General features: G+C 37.2%; 1 pseudogene; it reads left to right on the forward strand.

The window, feature by feature from the left end:
• The first annotated feature begins 6,288 nt into the window (after nt 1-6,288).
• Nucleotides 6,289-7,070, forward strand: LOC148563801 (uncharacterized; annotated as a pseudogene).
• The last annotated feature ends 14,913 nt before the right edge of the window (nt 7,071-21,983 follow it).

Here is a 21,983-nt window from a genome sequence, read left to right on the forward strand (position 1 = left end):
AAGGAAAAGTTATGAATAAAAATAGTTACCTTTCGAGAGGTTCTGGTAGAAGTCCTTCTGCTTTTGTGTGGTGGTGGTCGAGTAGTGTCAGCTTTCCTTTTGTGAGTTCTTTTTGGAGAACTCTCAGCGACAGGGACTATTCGAATAGCAATTTATTGAATGTCTTCTAAAGTAAGGGTATACCTTGAATAATAAGCAGCCCACCATTCGAAACAAGATTTGGTGATGTATGGGCTGCGTTCATAAATCTGAAAGTTGAAGCGGTCCCTGCGTTGTTGATTTTTTGAGAGACAGGTGTTAAAATCTTCCTGAGATGTTAGAGCAATGTGGTAGAATGGATCACCATGCCGAGGTTGTGGCGTTGGGATAGCTTGAGAAAACCCTAGTTGTCTGGTTGTTAAATGAGGAGCATATAGGGTTATCTTAACCCTTTCCTTTTTGTGCAAAGGCAGCCCTACCGGAATTACTTGAACATCCAGCAGGTTTGCCCAACTTCGATTTGCAAGTTCACTCTCCTTATTAGTGTTAGGAAAGAGTAAACGATTGACGAACGGATTTTCTGCTAGTAAAGAATTTTCATAAATAAATTCCCGTTATAAGTATAGTTTCAAAACCAATAGAGAATCCTTTCGTACAAAAGTTTTAGTTGTCACTTAAGCAAACCCAATAAAATTTATAACTAAAGTATTTAAACCTCGGGTCGTCTCTCAAGGAATTGCAGGGAAGAATGATTTATTATTGGTTATGGAAAAAGTATCTTTTTGGGTTTTTTAAGATAAGAAGCAACAATAGTAAATGGCAATGTAAACAAACTAACTAGAAAAACTCTTGGTAAGGTATGAGAACTAAAAATCCCATCCTAGTTATCCTTATCAGGTATGATGAGAATTGTTATTGCTCCCACTTAGTTAACCCTTACTAAATAAAGGAAAGTCAAGTGGACTAATCAATTTAATTCCTCAAGTCCTAGTCAACTCCTTTGGAAAGACTAACTTTAGAGGGATCCAAATCAATCAGCAATTCCCAATTTTCAATCAACAGCTGAGTTTGACAACTCAAGTGTCATCAATTACTCAACCAAAGCCAAAAGGGGAAAAATCTAAATTATTTATATCATAAATAGAAGAAAGCAATCATAAATCTGAATTACCTCAAATTGCATTTAAACATAAATTCAAATCTAACATGAAGAGTTCATAAGCCAATTTGGCAACATAAGTAATTAACAAGTAAAAGCATTAGAATAAATAAAAGTAGAAGAAGAACTAAATTAAAGGAACATTGAACCTGGAATTTAAGAAGTAAACGTAAAACTAAGAAAAATCCTAAATCCTAAAACCTAAAATTATGAATTATGAATGTTGTATGATTGAATGAATGGATTCTCCCACTTTATAGCCTCTAATCTGTGTTTTCTGGGCCGAGAAATGGGCCAAAAACAGTCCAGAAATCACTGGGGCGACTTCTGTAATTTTCTGCACGTGGCGTTCGTCACGCGTGCGCGTCATTTGGAGATTTTTCTTGTCACGTGTACGCGTCAGTCACGCGTACACGTCGCTTGTGTTTTGCGCTAGGCACGCGTCCGCGTCGTCCATGCGTGCGCGTCGCTACCATTTTCTTCAAAACTCTATTTTGTGCGTTCCTTCCATTTTTGTGTGTTTCCTTTCTATCCTCTAAGCCATTCCTACCCTATGAAACCTAAAAATACTTAACACACAGATCACGACATCAAATGGTGATAAAGGATAATTAAAATTAATATTTTTAAGGCATAGGAAACATGTTTTCACATATATCATAGGATAAGGAAGGAATTGTAAAACCATGCAATTCTTATGAATAAGTGAGTAAATAATTGATAAAGACTACTCAACTGAGCACAAGATAAACCATAAAATAGTGGTTTATCAAATCTTCCCACACTTAAATATTAGCATGTCCTCATGCTAAGCTCAAGAAAAGCTATAAGAGGGAAGAAGAATAGTAGAATGTATGAAATGCAACCTATCTGTATGAATGCAACTACATGCAAAATGTTTCTACATACTTGGTTAAACATAAACAAATCTTTTAAGAACAAATATGAACTGGATTTCACTAATTCAAATCATAAAAATGAAGTACAAATAGACTTGCAGAAGAAAATAGCTCATGAAAGCCGGGAACAAGGAATCGAGCATCGAACCCTCACCGGAAGTGTATGCACTCTAATCGCTCAGGTGTTTAAGGTTCGATCTCTCAATTCTCAACTAATCTTGTTTTCTAAGGCTTGCTCTTCTTCTACCAATCAACACAAATTTGATGCACAAATACACATATCAAGAGGTCTTTTAAGGGTTGTAATGGGGTTAGGGTCAAGGTAGGCTTGTATTTGGTCAAGTGGACTAAAATCTGAATCCTTAATTAACTTAAACTTACCACCTAATTTTAGACAATCCATGTAATCATAATACTACATCTAACTATCCATTAACCATGTTTTCCATATATTCATGCATCCTGATTCGAGTACAGTACATATGCATTGCTATCACCATTTACTTTGGGGCATTTTGTCCCCTTTTACTTATTTGCTCTTTTTCTTTTCTTTTTCTCTTTTTCTTCTCTTTTTATTTTTATTTTTATTTTTATTTTTATATATATTTTTTTCTTTTATTTTTCTCAATGCATATGATTAAATTATTGAATGGATGAACATGTCCTAAACATTTCTTTCACATTTTCATAAAGAAGTTTAACATACTTAATTTCCAAAACCAAACGTTTCCAAACCCACTTTCCCCACACTTAATTCATGAGTACTCTCACTAGTCTAAGCTAACCAAGGATTCAAATTAAGGACATTATTGTTTTCCGCTTAGAGTTAGTGTTGAGCTAAAGTAAAGAACAAAGGGGTAAAATAGGCTCAAAATTGGTTTGCAAGGGATAATGAAAGGTAAGGCCATATGGGTATGTAAGCTCAGTAAAACAAAGGCCTCAATCATATAAGTGTATGCATACATCAAACAATAGAAATATAGAATTAAGCAAGACAAAGATCACAATTTTAGAGAGAACAACACAAAAAAAAAAATATTGGTTGATAAGATGCAACCAATCAAGTAGGCTCAAAATCTCACTGGTTTTGTGTGTTCGAGCTCTAAAACCATGTTCCAAATTAAAATTTCTTCAAACAAGTTTATCAAAAATTTTAAATCAAATTAGTGAAATGTTATAAAAAGTTTCTTGAAAAAGAAAATATTACTTTAACCAAGCAGTGATAAAATATGCACAAAATCAAGAAAATATGCAATCAAACATGTAAATGAACTAATAAAGAAAATAAGACATTGGTGTTGGGAAGAAAATAACTAACCCGTGGAGATCGGTATCGACCTCTCCACACTTAAAGATTGCACCGTTCTCGGTGCATGCTAAGATATGCAAGTGGACGGGTGGCTACAACTGATACTTTTCTCCAAGGATTGTGCAGATGGACTTGTTTGTCTCCTCATGTAAAAGTTTTTTTGTTTTCCTTCCTCGGTGGCCATCCTGAAAGAAGAGGAAAAAGAAGAAAAGTAACCCAAAAATAAAGATAGGAAACAATTTAAAATATGGTTGGGTTAATGCCAAATGATGAGAGTTTCAATTACATGGTAGCTACAACATGCAAGTGAGAAAATAGTAGAAGCACATGGCATACCAGTGGTGCAAAATTTGCAACAAAGGGGAGGAGTGTGGGTAATGCAAGATAGTATATGTGCATATCAATGCAAATGGAATGCAAGTATCATAAAAGAATAGCATTGACTTATGAATAATAATACCCAACCAGAATAAAACAAGTCATGAAGCACCAGGATAGTTCAAGAGAAGATGCAACAGTTAAATAAGAAAATTTAACACCAACGAAAAAATAATAAATTTAGAAAAAAATAAAAATATGCACAAAATTAAAATGCAGTGAATGAAAGTATACAAATGCAATAGGAAAAATAGAATGAAAGAGAATAATGATGAGAAGGTACATAAACGAAGAAAAAGAAAGTAAGAAAGGAGGAAGAAAGAAAGAGAAAAGAGAGAGAAAAGGAGAAGAATGGAATTGCGAAGCGACGCATAAGCGTCGTCCACGCGTACGCGTAGGTGTGCAAAAGAAGAGTCGACGCGTAAGCGTCGCCCACGCTTACGCGTGGGTGAGAAAGAATCCTGGTGACGCGTAAGCGTCGGTCACGCGTACGCGTGACCACTGGTTGTGCTAAACGCACAATACCAGCACCAAGGCAGCACGACTTTCGGCCAAATCACCCATTGACGCCGATCTGGCAATCCACGCGTACACGTCGCTGACGCTTTCACGTGGGGTGACTAAAATACAGGTGACGCGCATGCGTCACCCACGCGTACGCGTGGGTTGGCTCGTGCGCAAGGCACCCTTCCTGCACAGCTCCCGCGTGACTTTCTGTAAGGTTTAGTGTCGCATGTGATGCGTGCGCGTGGTTCACGCTCACGCGTGGGACGCGTTTTTTTTTTATGTAGTATGCAGAATGTAGATGCTGATGCAGGCACTATGAATGAACACTAAGAAAAATAAAATAAAATAAAACAAAATAAAACAAAATAAAATAAAACTAAGACTGAAAAAGAACGATCATACCATGGTGGGTTGTCTCCCACCTAGCACTTTTAGTTAAAGTCCTTAAGTTGGACATTTGATGAGCTCCCTGTTATGGTGGCTTGTGCTTGAACTCATCCTGGAATCTCCACCAATGTTTGCAATTCCAATAGCCTCCGAGATCCCATACTAGTTGCATAAAGCCTTCAAGTAAGTTAAAGCAAGTGACAAGGCCCCAAGAGTGTTGATTGCTAGAATGAATTCTGGGGTCCCAAACCTTGCTTTTGTACCCGTCTTCTTGTTGACCATCTTCGTTCCAACCGGATGGTAAGCAATCCGAATTCTCACTGAGGCATCCAAACAACTTCCTAGACCCATACAATTTAGTATTCTTCCAACCCTTGTACTTCAATTTGGAGCATGGAACCATATTGAACCTTGCAGGGCAACTCCTACCACTAACCATTTCCCTCTTACTCTTAAAGCTACAAAGAGCTCTAAGTTGCCCATCCATCTCAAGCAAAGGATATTCAAGTGGGCTAATTAAGCTTAAAGATGAGAGATTTACCCACTTGAATGAAGGGATGGATGGTGATGGCTTTGGGGGAGAGGTCTCCAACAACCTTGGCAAGGTGATCTCCAGCTCCATTCCCTTGGGCTCTTTTTTGACAACTTCCACCTCTTTGCAAGCTTCTTCAATATCAACCTCTTCCTCTTGGTAGCTTTCTTCCAATTCGATCTCTTCTTCATTGTTCACCAAGGGCATGGGAGGATGTGCTTCTTCTTCTTTAATCTCCATGTCAAGTCCAATGGGAGAGAATTCAAATGTAGATAAGAATTCATCAATGATTGAATCCATCTCTTGATCATCCCCTTCAAAGTCTTTAACCATGATATGCCTTGGAGGTTGTACACCCTCCTCAACAACAAATTCAAACTCCTTAGAAGGGGGCTTTCTGACTGGGCTTTCCCATGGACGTTCCGCATCTCCTAAGTCTTCGAACACTTCTTCCTCTTCAATAATTCCGGCTTCCTCCACTTGTTCCAATACAAAGTCATGCTTCTTATTGTCCACCGGAGTTTCTAATATCTCCTTCATACTACGTTCTTCATTAGATTCTCCACATGAAGCCATGGGAGTTCCTTGAGTGTCCGAACGTCGGGAAGCTAATTGATTTATCGCTTGTTCCAGTTGATGAAGGGTTGCATGAAATTGATCTACTATTTTTGTAAGACCCAGAACTTTTGAAAAGTCTTATTATGATCAAGTCTCAAATCATATAGTTATTTATAGCCTTAATTTTAGAGATTATTTTATTAAAGATAATTAAGGAAAGTTTTGATTTATTGAACTTGAGATAAGTTATGATTATTATCCAATTTTATAATTATTGGATTATTTTCTATATTTAAGGTATAAGGCTGGTAGTTATGAAATAATAAGGATTTTATATAATTTGGACTAGATAAGTAATATTTTAAATATTAATATTGCTATTTTGGAAAATATTAATATTGCTATTTTGGAAAAATGAAGAAATTAAGTATATTATTTCTAATTATTTGATTTGGGCATTTTATTGAAAGTAATTTGTAAAAATTGATGAGCAAATAGTATTTTCTATATACATCTAGTGTTGGATTTAATTTGGGTTTCAATTACCATATTATCCCCAATTTTAAGTGAAATTACTAAAATGCCCATAACCCTAATTTTTGAAAATGAAATCCTAACCCTGAAAACCCTAACCCGTTACCGTTTCCCATCAGAAGCTGCAGCAGCAGCCGCAAGCCCCTTTCTCCCCCCCAAAAATGAAAAGCACACACACAAAACAGGGGAGGAGAACTTTTGAGAGAGCTGAGGGAAAGAGAAGGGGCTTCTCCCACGCCGCCATCGTCCTCACTGCAACTCACCACGAACCGCCGATCGCGCTCCAGTTTAGCCTGCCACCGCCGCACCATCGGCGCCGTCGCCAGGGAGAGCGGAACCGAGGAGAGGGTTGGTCCACGAGTGATGACTGTCGCGGGCTTGGGGGCCGCCGCGCCTTCGTCGCCACCGCGCCCACGCCGCATCGCTGTCGTCTCCCTCCCTACATCGCCGCCGTCGAGCTTGCGAGCGTGGAGGAGGCACAGCGCCGCTGGTTTCGTCGGGTTTCTGCCGTCAAACCCGTCCCTACCACCGCTGCTGACCACACGCACAGAGAGAGAGGGTGCGCGAAAAAGGAGCCGCTGCGGGGTTGCCGTCGCCGCTGCGAGGCTGGGCTCGCCGCTGTGGAGGGTCACCGCCCTTCCTCCACCATCACCGGAGCTGCTGGGCTCGCCGTATGCTACTGTTGTGTCGCCGGAACTGTCTTGGGATTTTGTCACTCATTCAGATTCTGTTCTGTTTTGGGTTAGTGCTGTTGCTATTGTTTTGGCCACTGGAAAACCTCGATGCCGCCACCTCTGCTGCCGGAAACAGTCGCTAAGTCTTCTATGATGGTAAGCTCTAACCCTGCTTCAGCTTCTTTACCTGTTAATTTCTCCATGGGCCATGAGAGTTGTTGCTAAGGCTGGTTGTGTCAGGAGTTTACCGCGAGTTGCCATCGTTCTGGTCACCGGCTGTGAAGTTGGTGTTGCCGGAATCCACCACTGGTGCAGCCGCTACTTGATTCCCTCGAGTTCGGTAAGCGTTTTGTTTGGAAGAGTCCTTTAATCGCTGTTTTATTATCATACACTGACGTTTTACGACGTTAATTGGTATAAGATTGAGCTTCGGTTGTTATATGTTGCGATTAGTGTTGCTACGGTTATTGCAAAAGTGGCTGGGAGCTGAGGTTTTGGTTGCCGTCAGTTCGGGTTGAGGCGGAAAGGACTTGATGAGGCGTTTGGGTTATGGAATTGCGTTTCGAGGTAGGGGCGCTTTCTGAAAACTATATTTTGTATATTGAAATTATTACATATGGGTACTGATGTGAGGATGTGTATTTGGTGATTGTATCAGTCCTATGTATTGTTTGGTTGTTTTGTATGATTATGGGTGTTTGTTTGACTCGACTGTTGTGTGGATTTGTGAAACAAAATGCTTTTGAAATTGATTCTCCTAAAGCTTTGAGATCGAGTTGAATCCGTTGGAAATTGATTTGAATTGAATGGATTTTTCTTGAGAATGTGTAAAATAGAATACACTCTTGATTTCAGCTTGGCTGGCTTTAAATGATCTGGTTTTTGATAAATGACTGTTGCTGAACCTTTTCTTTAAAGCTTTAGAAATGAGTTTATTCGGCTGATAATGATTTGATGTTGAAACGGTTCTCTTGAAATATGGAATTGAGATGACTGTTGGATTTTGGCTTGCCTTGGGCTGATTTTGAAATTTGGGCCGTTGAAAAGGATTGTGAAACGGTTTAGTTGGGACCCGAACCGGGTGGCAAAGTCCAAGTTTTAGGGGAGGTGCTGCCGAAATTTCTATAAAATCCGAGTCTTTATTGAAATGTTGTCGGGCAAATAATGAGTTAAAGACTTCTACTATTTTATTTGAATTATCAAGAAAAGGATGATTCATGCTTTCGAAATGAGTTAGTAAAGAGGAAATTGTGATTTAGTCTTGCTTCTTAAGAAAGGCATTGTATCTCTTTCAGGAGAAAGTTATTTAGATGAAACTTGTGTTTTAAAGCTGTTTGAATGTGAAAAGGGTTTATGCCTTTGAATTTGACTTGGGGGTTTCAATTAAAGAGTTTTAATGATTTTGAAAGGACCTGAATGTCTATTGACAAGTTTCATTTTGAAATGTTTTGAGAAAGGTTTTAAGTACTCTTTGAATTCTGAATCCTTGCAAGACTAAAACAATTTTGAACAGTTGAAACGTCCTAGAATTTATCATGGGGTTGAAGTTGGTTTTGCCTAAGTAAAGGAAACGGCTTTGAAATAAGTAAATGATTACGTGACTCGGTTTGGCTTAGATCCTATTTTATTACTCAAATCGGAAAGCCAAGGTTTTAATGATTTTAAATGAATTTGGCAAAATGAGTTATGCTATTCTCCCCTAAAGACTTGGGACTCTGCCGAGAAACTTTTGTTATAAAATCCCATTGTTGTATGGGTGATTTTGAATACTTTGAAATAAATCCTTAACTTGCCATGGTTTTGGAAGTTTTGGAAAGAGAATGCTGAGTGTAACACCCTAACTACCAAAGCTCACACTTCCGGCTGCGCGACTCTGATAGTTCGGACATTACGACGACTTTTATATTATTTAATACTAAAATATGAGCCTGTTTGAAACTTTTAACCGCAAAACCGCTCCCAAAATAATATCGTCCGATAACGTACATCCATAAATACCATATAACTTACAAAAACTCATAAAGAGTACATCCATATATATACATAAATATATATAAATAATATTACAACCATAATCCAATACAATTCCTATCCCTCTTACAGATTATATCAAGATAAAGGCGAAGGTACAATAAACCATAGCTAAAACAATACAGAGCATCACAACAACAATTAAATAAGCTCTTCGTAACTTCTGCGCCCATATCCTGAAAGGGGAAAAATGTAGGGGGGAGAGAACATCATCCTCGAAAGGGTTCTCAGTAGAGGGTTTTTGGGAATTACTGTAATAGGATACGTGAAGATAACCGCACCAGTGATTCATAACTGTCTTATGCCTCTTTTCAAAAACAACGGTTTACAATAAAAGTAAAGTCGGGAATCTTTTCGGAAAGAAGAACCGTTCAATTCTCAAAAACTCAAAAGCCTTTCAAAACGGTTTATCTAAGCGAAACCAAAATAGCCTTTCATATTTTATTCCAAACCAGAAACACAAAACCGAAATCAACCATCAGTTCATCTCATTCCAACCACGGCCCTAGGCCCAAACAATCCAACCCACAACCAATCACCACAATCCAACAGAGTCCCAGATGCAAACACAGATAGGAAGTTCAAGCACAAACAAACAGTTATTACAAGTAGAACAGTTAGCAATTAATCACATAGGCAAACCAAGTATAATATGCACACCCAACCAATGTCACACAAATACATATGATGCATGCCTGTCCCTAGTGGCTGATGATATCATCTGTCGGTTATAGAGCCAACCCGATAAGTCCTGGTAGCTAACCATTGGACTGTCCATCTGTCGTGCATCCCCAACTCGAGTTATACTCATCATAAACTTGATCATAATCATGATCCATATCCATCACCCTCACTGGTGAATATTTATCCATCACCATCACTGGTGAATATTTATGGGGGCGAGCTTATCCGGGCCTTTCACAGTGCCCGGCCACACTTACGGCATTGGGTTAATAGAGCTTTGAGTCTCAACCTGGAGCACATGGTGGCTAGCCATTGCTACTACCCAGGGAAACCCTCATCTCCAATAGTGGAAATGCAAAAATCACAATTATCAATAATTCAGCATATACATGCATTCATTCTCATCCATGGATCAATATCCATCTCAGCCATCCGGCTTACGGTTCAGTCCAGAACCAGCCAATATTGATAATCACACACAGCCATTCCGGCTCACGGTTCAATCCAGAACCAGTCAATATTCATAATCATACATAGCCATTCCGGCTCATAATAAAACAGCACTTCCACCATTCAAAATCATCAGATTTATGAAATCGGCATTTAAGCCATAAATCATTTTCTCAATTCATTTCACTTTGAAATCAAGTTTCAACTTTTTTCAGCCTTGGCTTTAAAGATCTCATTTCTCAAATCATCTCAGGCTCATAAGTCACTTTTACTCAAGGTGAATTCCCTTTTTAAAACAATGCCACTCTCGGCATCCTCTTTCCAAAACTTCCATAATCATGGCAAGTTAAAAGCCTCTTTGAGATATTCAAAATCACCCATCCAACAATGGGATTTTATAACAAAAGTTTCTCGGCAGAGTCCCAAGTCTTTAGGGGAGAATAACATAACTCATTTCGCCAAATTCATTTAAAATCATTAAAACATTGGCTTTCCGATTTGAGTAATAAAATAGGATCTAAGCCAAACCGAGTCACGTAATCATTTACTTCTTTCAAAGCCGTTTCCTTTACCTAGGTAAAACCAGCTTCAACCCCATGATAAATTCTAAAGCATTTCGACTGTTCAAAATTGTTTTAGTCTTGCAAAAGTTCAGAATTCAAGGAGCACTTAAAACCTTTCTCAAACATTTCAAAATGAAACTTGTCAATAGACATTCAGGTTCTTTCAAAGCCATTGAAACTTCTTTAATTGAAACCCCCAAGTCAAATTCAAAGGCATAAACCCTTTTCACGTTCAAACAGCTTTAAAATACAAGTTTCACCTAAATAACTTTCTCTTGAAAGAGATACAATGCCTTTCTTAAGAAGCAAGACTAAATTACAATTTTCCCTTTTACTAACTCATTTCAAAAGCATGAATCATCCTTTTCTTGATAATTCAAATAAAATAGTAGAAGTCTTTAACTCATCATTCTCCAAACAACATTTCAATAAAGACTCGGATTTTATAGAAATTTCGGCAGCACCTCCCCTAAAACTTGGACTTTGCCACCCGGTTTGGGTCCCAACTAAACCTTTCCACAACCCTTTTCAACAGCCCAAAATCCAAAATCAGTTCAAGGCAAGCCAAATCCAACAACCATCTCAATTTCATATTCCAAGAAAGCCGTTTCAAAAATCAAATCATTATCAGCCGAATAAACTCATTTCTAAAGTTTCAAAGAATCGGTTCAGCAATAAATCATTTATCAAAACCAAATCAATTAAAGCAACCCAGGCTGAATTTCAAGAGTATTCTATCTTTCACATCATCAAAATAATTGACTCAATTCAAACCAATCCTCAATGGATTAAACTCATTTCAAATCTTTAAAGAATCAACTTCAAACATTACATTTCACAAGCCACACAACAAATTCAGCCAAACCAACATCCATAGCCATTCGAGTCAATCAAATAATACATAAGGCAGATGCAATCTCCAAATACACTATATCTCACATCAATACCCATATGTAATAATTCCAATAATAAACTATAGTTTTTGGAAAGCGCCCCTACCTCAAAACGCAAACCATAACCCAAACGTCTCACAGAGTCCTTTCCACCTCAGCCCGAACTGACGGCAACCAAAACCTCAGTTCCAAGCCACTTTCGCAACAGTCTTAACAACTCTATTCGCAACATACAACAACCGAAACTCAATCGTATAGCAATTAATGCCACAAACCTCAGCGTATGCTAACAGAACAGTAACTAAGGGGCTTTCAAATCGAAAATGCTTACCGAACGAAGAAGGAGCAGCTGCCGAAACAGCGGCGATCTCTGAACCGGTTCGGCAGCAGCCCGGCAGCCACCTCAAGTAGCAGCGGCGACCGGACTCCGGCAATGGTGCCTGGAACCCACATACAGAGATGTTAAAGCTTTCAGAATCTTAAACGAATGAAGACCGAATTCAAAAACCCTTACCGACAGAGTTTTCCGGCGACGGCAGCAGGGTTTTCCGGCGGCCAGGCACGGTGGCGCGACTCAACACAAAACCAGGCAGAGCGGCGGCAGCCTTCAGCAACTCCGGTGAGCTTCCTCAACAACGGTGATGGCCGGAGCTTCGACGGTGCTAACCGAGGCTTGCCGGTGGCAGGAACGGCGACGATAGCTCTTTCTCGGCGAACCGAAACAGCAAGCATGGAGGGGTTTCATCTCGCCTTCTTTGCTGCTGGCAAGGACAATTACCCAGCTCTGGCGACGGCGAGCTTGCGGTAGCAGCGGCGGTATCCAGGTGCGACGGCGGCGCGCAAGACAGCGCCCCTCTCTCTTCACCACGAGCTCCCTCCCTTTCTCCTGTGATGGTGGTCCTCCGGTGCGACACCAATCATAACAGGGACGACGGCGGCGAGACCCCAACAGCAACGAGTTTCCCAGTGACAGAGGACACCGGCTGGAGGTCACGACAACGCGAGAGGTTTCCGACGCGGTGGTTAGACCTCAGCTCGCCCTCAGATCTTGCTCTCCCTCCTCCGCGCGTCTGACTCCTTCCCTCTCTTCCATTGTTGACGATGGCAACAACAACCGGCAATGGACTGGACGCGACTGGGCGGCGACGTCATGAGCTCGATGGCGAGGGCACGGTGGTGCGGCGGCGGGCGTGGTGGCTACGGCCTCCCTCCCTCCGGATCTCCTTCTTTTCTTTCACAGGGGACCGTGTGTGTTTATGAAAAAGGGGGGTGGCTGCTGCTGCTACTATCATCAATAATGTGCAGCTAGGGTTGGCTTTTGGAAGGGAAAATGTGGACTCCATTAGGGTTAGGGGCATTTTTGTAATTTCACTCAAAAATAAGGATAATATAGTAATTGAAACCCAAATTAAATCCAACACTAATTGTATGTAGAAAATACTATTTGCTCCTTATTTTTACAAATTATTTTCAATAAAATGTTCCAACCAAATAATTAGGAATAATATAATTAAATCCTTTATTTCCTCAAAACAGTAGTATTAATATTTAAAATATTACTTATCTAATCCAAATCATGTAAAACCCCTCTTATTTCATAACTGCCAAATTTATAATCTGAATATAGAAAATAGCCCAATAATTATAAAATTGGATAAAAATCATAACTCGTCTCAAATCCAATAAATCAAGAATTGCCTTAATTATCTTTAATAAAATAATTTTTGAAATTAAGGCTATAAATAGCTATATGATTTGAAACTTGATCATAATAAGACTTTTCAAAAGTTTTGGGTCTTACACCGAGAGTGGCTTTGTTTTAAAAAGGGAACTCACTTTGAGTAAATTTGGCTTATGAGCCTGAGATGATTTGAGAAACGAGATTTCTAAAGCCAAGGCTGAAAAGAGTTGAAACTTGATTTCAAAGTGAAATAAATTGAGAAAAGTGATTTATGGCTTAAATGCCGATCTTATGAATTTGATGATGTTGAAAGGTGGAAGTGCTGTTTTGTTATGGGCCGGAATGGATGTGTATGATTATGAATATTGGCTGGTTCTGGATTGAACCGTGAGCCAGAATGGCTGTGTATGATATTGATTTATGGCTGATTGCCGAATGAGTTATGGGCCGTATGGCTGACGATGAATTATGAATTTAAGCCGGATGGCTGAGATGGATGTTGATCCATGGCTGGGACTGAATGAATATATGCTTGAGATACTTGGGTAGTAGCAAGGGTTGTGGTTCGTCCCACTTGCTCCAGGTTAGAGACTGTGACGCCTGGGTAGTAGCGGTAGTAGTGGTGACTCCACTCGCTCCAGGTTGAGTTTTTAAACACCCGCCTGGGTAGTAGCCGCAGTAGTGGTTATTCCACTGGCTTTGGGTCGAGCGGGTAGTAGCAATGGGGTTGTAGCTCAAACCTACTTGCTCCGCGATGGGTGTTTCTGTCCATGGTTAGCTACCAGGACGTGTCGGGTTGGCTATATAACCGACAGATGATATCATCAGCCACTAGGGACAGGCATGCATCATATGCATCTATGTGACATTGTTTGGGTGTGCATATTGTACTTGGTTTGCCTATGTGATTAACTGCTAATTGTTCTACTTGCTGTAACTGTTTGTTTGTGCTTGAACTTCCTATCTGTGTTTGCAACTGAGACTGTTGGATTGTGGTGATTGGTTGATGGTTGGATTGTTTGGGCCTAGGGCCGTGGTTGAAATGAGATAAACCGATGGTTGGTTTTGGTTTTGTGTTTCTGGTTCAGAAAAGTGTGAAAGGCTATTTGGTTCAGCATGGTTAAACCTTTTTGAAAGGCTTTTGAGTTTTTGAGAATTGAACGGTTCCTCTTTTAGAAAAGATTTCTGACTTTACTTTTATTGTAAACCGTTGTTTTTGAAAAGAGGCATAAGACGGTTATTAATTACTGGTGCGATTATCTTCACGTATCCTATTACGGTAATTCCCAAAAACCCTCTACTGAGGACCCTTTCGAGGATGATGTTCTCACCCCCCTACATTTTTTCCCTTTCAGGATATGGGCGCAGAAGTTACAAAGAGTTTAATTAGTTGTTGTTGAGATCCTTCGTATTGTTTTACTTATTATTTATTGTACCCTCAGCTTTATCTTGAGATGTTTTGTAAGAGGGATAGGGATTGTATTGGATACTGCTTGTAATATTGTATATATATATATATATATATATATATATATATATATATATATATATATATATATATATATATGGACGTGCTCTTTATGAGTTTTTGTAAGTTGTATGGTATGTATGGATGTACGTTGCATAGTAAAATTATTTTTGGGAGCAGTTTTGCGGTTTAAAGTTTTAAACAGACTCATATTTTAGTACTAAATAGTATAAGTGTCGTCGTAATGTCCGAGCTATCAGAGTCGCGTAGCCGGAAGCGTGAGCTTTGGTAGTTAGGGTGTTACAATTTTCTTGAGGCAAGCCTGTGATTTTTGGGTCGATGGATATGGACATGGTGCATATGGAAGTGGTGGTTCTTGGGGGTAATTGGATTAGAATTGGGGTGGATAAGGGTTAGGGTCATATGGAGGTGAACGTTTGTAGGTGGCTTGTGAGTATGGTGTTTCAAAACTATGTTGAGGAGGTGGTTCATTGGCATATGATGGGGCTTGTTGGTGAATACAAGGTGGTCCACCATATATATCATCTTGGTATGCACCTCGGAATGGCTCTTGACCATAGTAATTTGGTGGAGGTTGGTTGTCACGAAAAGGTCCACCATAACTATTGTCTTGGCATGCATTGTAAGATGGTCGTTGTCCATGGTACCTTGGAAGGTTTTATTGCCGAAAAGGTTGATCAGATTCTCGTGGCTCCTTCCATCTTTGATTGTTTTGACCTTGATGCATGTTTCTATTATAGCTTCCATTCCTTACAACAACATTGGAACCAAACTTAAAGCCAGAGGGATGAGAACTCATAGTAGCTAATAAAAATTAAAAACAAAAACAAAAATAAATAAACAAGCAAAAGAAAATATTTACAATAACCAATAATAAGGCACACAAATGCAATTCCCCGACAATGGCGCCATTTTGACGAACGAATTTTCTGCTAGTAAAGAATTTTCACAAATAAATTCCCGTTGTAAGTATAGTTTCTAAACCAACAGAGAATCCTTTCGTACAAAAGTTTTGGTTGTCACTTAAGCAAACCCAATAAAATTTATAACCGAAGTATTTAAACCTCTGGGTCGTCTCTCAAGGAATTGCAGGGAAGTATAATTTATTATTGGTTATGAAAAAAGTATCTTTTTGGGTTTTTTAAGATAAGAAGCAACAATAGTAAATGGCAATGTAAACAAACTAACTAGAAAAACTCTTGGTAAGGTATGAGAATTGGAAATCCTATCCTAGTTATCCTTATCAGGTGTGATGAGAATTGTTATTGCTCCCACTTAGTTAACCCTTACTAAATAAAGGAAAGTCAAGTGGACTAATCAATTTGATTCCTCAAGTCCTAGTCAACTCCTTTGGAAAGACTAGCTTTAGAGGGATCCAAATCAATCAGCAATTCCCAATTTTCAATCAACAGCTGAGTTTGACAACTCAACTGTCACCAATTACTCAACCAAAGCCAAAAGGGGAAAAATCTAAATTATTTATATCATAAATAGAAGAAAGCAATCATAAATCTGAATTACTTCAAATTGCATTTAAACATAAATTCAAATCTAACATGAAGAGTTCATAAGCCAATTTGGCAACATAAGTAATTAACAAGTAAAAGCATTAGAATAAATAAAAGTAGAAGAAGAACTAAACTAAAGGAACGTTGAACCTGGAATTTAAGAAATAAACCTAAAACTAAGAGAAATCCTAAATCTTATAACCTAAGAGAGAGGAGAGAGCCTCTCTCTCTCTCTCTCTCTAAAACTACATCTAAAACCTAAAATTATGAATTATGAATGTTGTATGATTGAATGAATGGATTCTCCCACTTTATAGCCTCTAATCTGTGTTTTCTGGGCCGAGAACTGGGCCAAAAACAGCCCAGAAATTGTTGGGGGCGACTTCTGCAATTTTCCGCACGTGGCGTTCGTCACGCGTGCGCGTGGGTCACGCGTGCGCGTCCTTTGGAGATTTTCCTTGTCACGCGTACGCGTCAGTCACGCATACGCGTCGCTTGTGTTTTGCGCTAGGCATGCGTCCACGTCGTCCATGCGTGCGCGTCGCTGCCATTTTCTTCAAAACTCCATTTTGTGCGTTCCTTCCATTTTTGCGTGTTTCCTTTCTGTCCTCTAAGCCATTCCTGCCCTATGAAGCCTGAAAATACTTAACACACAGATCACGGCATCGAATGGTGATAAAGGATAATTAAAATTAATATTTTTTTGGCATAGGAAATATGTTTTCACATATATCATAGGATAAGGAAGGAATTGTAAAACCATGCAATTCTTATGAATAAGTGAGTAAAGAATTGATAAAGACCACTCAATTGAGCACAAGATAAACCATAAAATAGTGGTTTATCAATGATCCAGCCACGCAGGGCCACAATTTTGACGCATAAAAGGAGAGAAATTGAGTTGGTCATTGTCAAAATTTTTGCAAGAATGAAAAAGAGAGAAAACAACCCAAAATCTATCTTCGTCTGATTGGTTGTTCAAAAAATTGGGTTTGTAATTAGACAATTAAAAACCCTCAATGTGTTACTTGTCAGTGCTACCACCTTCAGGTTTTGTAATAAAATTCTCAAAAATGGCATTGAGCCATAACTGAAGAAGCCATAGAGGACCTCCTGCACTAATTATTTTATTGTCTCGGAGGTCACAAACAAATTGACCAAGCTCTTCAAAAATGAGCCCTAGGAGAAGCTTGGCCAAGTTGAGAACTTTCCCTTCATGGAGAAGAACAGCTAAGGGAAGGAATAGCTTCGACATTTGTACGCTTCGAGAGCAGAATAGGATTGCATTTAACCATAAAATAAGAAGGCTACATGTTTTTCATCTGTGACTTTTGTACCATCTTCACCCATGTTATGGACAATGAAGTCACTGTAGGAGTTGGTTAAGACGACATCATACTGGTGCTTGGATTGCATGTCAGGGTACAATCTGAAAAATTTATTAGGAGTCCTGTAATAGCAGCTACATCAAGGAGGGACATTCCGATCATTCCGCAAGGAAGGTGAAAGTTGTTAGTTGTCCTGTTTCAGAAGCAAGTCACAGCCCCAATCATCCAAGGGTATGTAGTGAGTGAGAAATGAGAAAGTCTTAGTAGTTCCTGTATTCCTAAGGCTCCCCAACTAGCACTTTTTGTGGGTTCAAGGCGTTGGTACCAAGATGTGAAGTCGAACCCTCGAGGGTTGATTTTTGGGTTATTTCTGAAAGATTTTTTATTGAAGAAATGAGAGATGTTAAAAGCTTGGTTTATCAGTAAATCTTCCCCTTCGGCGCTTGGAAAAAAAAGAAAGTTTTTTGTTTGCTCTTTTAAGAGATTCAATTGGTCTGAGGAAATAGTGCGTTTCTGCACCGATTGTGAAGGGGATTAAGATTCTAGTGTCATTGATTTGGAGATAAGGGTCGTCAATGACTTCATCATTGACTTGATTAAGAATGCGAAGGGCCGGTGGAGATGGCGATGTCATTGCAGAACCTTTACCCTTGTCTTGGGTGGTAGCGTGAGAGGAGGAACCAGCCATTGTTAGACAAAAGAAAGGAAGCTAAAATTTAAGAATGTTGTGAGGAAGTTCTTGGTGTAAGGAGAATTCAAAGGGTAATAAGTTTCGAAATATTTGAACAAAGGTGGGAATGATGAATTTAAAAGTATTACTATAAGCAGTTACTGTGAAAGGGATACGAACAGAGGTAACTTAGTGAAGAAGACAAAGTGGTAGAGAGAGAAAGTGCAAGTTTCGGGAGACATGTCGAGTGGGTCAGTATTAATGGGAAGTTTAAATGACAATTATTACTGATTTGAGAACTGACGTTTTTAATTTTGGATTAAGTGTTTTATCTTTCAATAATGTTTTTGAAGGCAAACACATTAATCCAAGGGGGTAATTTGTTGATCGAAAAATATTTTCGATGAAAGTAAGTTGATTCGAAATAAGTCAAAGACAATTTCTCGAGAAGATGTATGTGTAAGCGTGGGGATGAAAGTAGTTGGCGCAAATTGGATCTCGAGCGACTTATTAATTGAATAGGCTTAATCGAGTAAGTTATTCGATATGAATAATCGAGTAAGGCATTCGAAAGGCAGGTCGACTGGTTATGGTAGTGGAACAGTTAAAGGTTTCTATCACATGAGGAAATCATGGGAAACGTTTACAATCAAGCAGCGGAAACAGTTACCAAGGAAAAAAGCATTTGAAAGTTCAAATTTTTAATTAGTTGTAATTGATTATAATTAATTGTTAGTTACTAAAAGTAGATTATAAATACTAGGAAGCCTTAGGAGATTAGGGTTGGAATTTTACTTCAGAAAACACTCAAGCACACTCACATCCCCAGCGAATTTCTGAGTCTGTATTCGAGTTCAATTTCTGTAGGATTCCTTCCATATTTTTAACTTTCAATTTACATTTCTGTAAAACTTTATTTTTTCAAGCAATTTCATCTTTCAAGTATTCCTTTAATCTTCCTTGTTTAATTTACTTTCCAGCACTTTTAGTTCTTCGTCCAAGCCCCTTTTAACCCAGTCGAAGGCATTTTATTGTTTTATTTTATGTTTAGCACAAATCTTTAAATTTCAGTCAATTTACTTTTTGAACTCGTTTATTTTAAACTTCTCTATCTTTTTATAAATCTTTATTTATTTGTCATCTCGATGTACATCTAATCGAAAGACACTTTGATGCGCTTTTAGAAAATTGGTACCTGCACAGAGGAGTAGGTTTCGCTCCCAGACCACTAGATATCGATCCACCATCGATTTGCTAAAAATCGATAAAACAGTATCATATTTATAGAGAAATTGTTATATATAGACTTTATTTGACTACTTTATAAATGGTCTTCCTAAAACTTTCTTTACTTTTCATCTGTTGTCTATCTTTCATCTTATTCATCTTCTGACTAAAAAAAAAAAAAAAAAAAGGCAAATCCATACTAGATAGTACTAATAAAGAGGGTTTAAGAGTTAAGTAAATATACTACTAGAAAAAACACTAGATAGTACTAATAAAGAGGGTTTAAGAATTAAGTAAATATATTACTAGGTCTTTTTCCGTTTCTACAAAATATTATGCTGTCTTTAATAAAAAATTAAAAATAATAAAATAATTTTTAACCATTAACTTTTTAAGTCATATTGAATTTTTTAAGTCCAAAATGATATTAATTTTTTTTGTAAAAATCAGAGGCTATATTCAATCCCTTAAATGACATCGTTTTGAGTGAAAAATTAAATGTCTTAAAAATATTAATTATTAAAAATTACTGTATTATTTTTATTTTTATTAAGGACCATGCAGTAGTTCTATCATAAAAATTGATAAAAGCCAAATTATATATTTACTTTTACGGATTTGGTGTAAAAAGTATTTCTCCTTTTTACATATCCTTGAAATAACTTCTAGTAAATATATGCAAAGTAATTACCTGTTGTGTATATATACAATAATTTTATACGAAGGTATTATTGTATACATAAGCAATATAATTTTCTCTTTTAACAAAAATGTATTATGTTACATTCAATTTCAATCACTGTTATCATCAGCTATATATCCTATATATGTAGAGTATTTGTATTTCTTATGCCGTAGAATTTTGCTATTAAACTGTATTTCAATAATAGATGACTCATGATTGTTGTTGTTTTAGTGTATGTATAGAATTATTTATTTATTATTCTAACTCTTCATTGCTTTCAAGCTACCAAAGAATAAAAAACGGAGACTCAATGGTAGGTTGGTAACTTGGTATTGTTACATGCCAATAAGGTCGCTAGTATAAATTTGTGTTATGAACACGAGTGTGAAAGTATGCGGAAGTTGTTGGGTAGTTTCTTCTGGATTTTTCAATTATGACAAGGGATCGAGAATTATATATAAAAAGGTGGACTATTGTTATGAGTTGATAAGAAAGATAAGGACATATGCTATGGGGAGGAAGTGGATATATAGTCTATAATTTGAGTATATCTCAAGAAAAAGCAAAAGTAGATATATTCCGAGTATTTAAATGGTACATATTAACTAATATGTAGTATTTATTAATATAAAAATTTACGTAGAATTATCTTCATTTAAAATTAATAATTAAATAATAATTTAATTAAATCTATTAAATTATCTCATAATTTTAATTGTTAATAATATCACATAAATTATAAATATAATTACATAAAAAATTTCGACATAGATAAAATCAACAATAAAGTGATGAGAATTTAAAGGTGAGTTCATGATCATCACATTTAATTTTTATTCGATCCTTTTTCAGTTACTTACTATGAATCTTGTCAATTTATTAATTTCTGTTTTATTTGTTAACTTAAACATTAGTTTAACATTTTCGATGCTGCTTTAAATATTAACTATTTTACTTGTTTGATTTTTTATTGTAATTTTAGAATATGTATTAAATTACTCTTTTATCGCAGTTTATGACGATAACAAAAAAAATCTCACACTAATTTATAAATTCAACCTAACAAAATATATAAATTCAATTATAATTTCGATCTATATATTTTTAGTTTTATCTTTATAATTTTTCAATAAAAAAATACATAATACAATTCTTTATTTTTGCATATTCTTTGTGTATTTTTCATATATTCTTTCAATTTTATTATGATATCAGAATTCAATTTTAAACTCTACTGACATGTATAAACCAACAAATTTAGATCATAAATTTCCTTCAATTTCCTTCTCAGAATGAATGATCATTCTTCCATTAACACCGTCGTTGTTCCCTTACCTCTCTGTTCTATCCTAAATCAAGGAAAAAAAGACACATCAACAATTTTATCAGGAGCCTCTTTTAGATATCTCATTAACCCAACACTCTTCTCCCATGACATTTATAAAAAAGGTTGAAGCTCATCCTCTAGATTGCAAAACTAAAAACAACCATTCTTCTAATAAAAAAAATTCATCTTTCAAATCAACTTGGACTTTTGCCAAATCCAACTACTTATTATTTTTGTTATTTCAGTACTTGGATCATTGATTTTGGTGTCGCAGATCACATTGCATCAAATTTGTCTTGGTTTATTTCTTACACAATTTTTTTTATTATTGTTCATTTAACAAATGGCTCTCAAATTACTGTTTTTTATAAAGACATTGTTCAATTTCACCATCTTTAATTCTTCATAATGTTCTTTATTTACCTCATTTTAATTTTAATATTATCTCTATATCAAAAATTACTTTCGCACTCAAATGTGTACTCACTTTTTTTTATCTTCTTTTTACACTCTACATGCCAACAATTTAGC

Source organism: Arachis ipaensis, chromosome B5 (genome assembly GCF_059453495.1).
Source record: "Arachis ipaensis isolate K30076 ecotype BB chromosome B5, ASM5945349v1, whole genome shotgun sequence".
Classification (NCBI taxonomy): domain Eukaryota; kingdom Viridiplantae; phylum Streptophyta; class Magnoliopsida; order Fabales; family Fabaceae; genus Arachis; species Arachis ipaensis.